This window comes from Carlito syrichta, unplaced genomic scaffold, assembly GCF_000164805.1.
Source record: "Carlito syrichta isolate Samal-C Ts95f unplaced genomic scaffold, Tarsius_syrichta-2.0.1 Scaffold308195, whole genome shotgun sequence".
Classification (NCBI taxonomy): Eukaryota; Metazoa; Chordata; class Mammalia; order Primates; family Tarsiidae; genus Carlito; species Carlito syrichta.
This window is the reverse complement of record NW_007252291.1, coordinates 159,921-161,019: the sequence shown is the minus strand read 5'-3', so window position 1 is coordinate 161,019 and position 1,099 is coordinate 159,921. Positions and strand designations below refer to the sequence as shown.

At 50.0% G+C, this 1,099-nt stretch overlaps 1 pseudogene; it reads left to right on the top strand.

Annotated features, from left to right (window-relative positions):
* Positions 1 to 1,099, top strand: part of LOC103267668 — an 8,694-nt pseudogene that overhangs the window by 3,586 nt on the left and 4,009 nt on the right.

Sequence of the window (1,099 nt, the reverse complement as noted above, 5' to 3'; positions counted from 1 at the left end):
CCATGGGCTCAGGCAATTCACTCCCCTCAGCCTCCCAAAGCGCGGGATTACAGGCTGAGCCACCGAGCCCGGCCCCTTGTAAAGATCTTACCGGCCATGGGAGCTGACCTTCAGGTGCTAAATTTCAAGTTTCAAGGCAATGAACGTCAAAGGAGAAGCACATTGGATATCACAGGACAAGAAGAGGGGCCATGGTCATGGACTGAGACGCCAAGAGTCAGGTCTGGCCTGGGAGCTGAGAATTTATTTTACGTTCCATCCTCACAACCCCATGGGGGTCTCCTCCCATTTTACATACGTGGGAATGGAGTCAGTGAGGCTAGCATGGTGTCCACTGTCCCTCAGCTTGTTAAGGGGCGGAGCTGAGACTCAGAGCTTGAAACTCTTCCCCTGTATCATCTCTGCCTCCCTGGGTGACGTGGTTTTCATTTTCTGGCCCTGCTGCCATATAGAGAAGATTTTTTTTTTTTTGCGTTTCTTTTTCAATGGAGTGTGTTAAAACGACCTGGGACCACAATCATCGATGGTTTCCAGGACAATTGGCCAGGTTGCAGACTCTGTGACCACAGATCGGTTTATGCTAAACCACATGGAAGGCTGAGGAAGACCTGATACTCACTGAGATGGACAGAAACTGGTTCAAGTCCTGTTTGTTTTCTGAGAATCTGCTCCACTGCAGCCGCACCAGCCTCCTCAACGTTTCTCTAGCACCCCAGCCCCGTTCCTAACTCCAGCCATTTCTCCTGCTGTTGCTCTGCCTGGCTGCATGTCTTCCGGATCTTCAAGGCTCACTTCCTTCAAGTCTTGACTCCCACGGCTTTCCAAGGGACCGGCCCTCACCTCCCTATTATGACAGTACCCGTTTGGCCCCCAGCTCTGACCTCCCTCGCTCTGACCTATTTTGTTCGTGGTACGCATCACCTCCTAATACTTCATAATTTATTGTGCTTATTGATTTATGTCTATGTTTACTATGTTGTTATTATTGCTATATTCGTTTGGTGGTTTTTAAAAATCTTATAAGCTGGGCTCAGTGGCTCAGCCTGTAATCCTGAGCCTTTGGGAGGCTGAGGTGAGTGGATTGCCTGAGCCCGCGGGT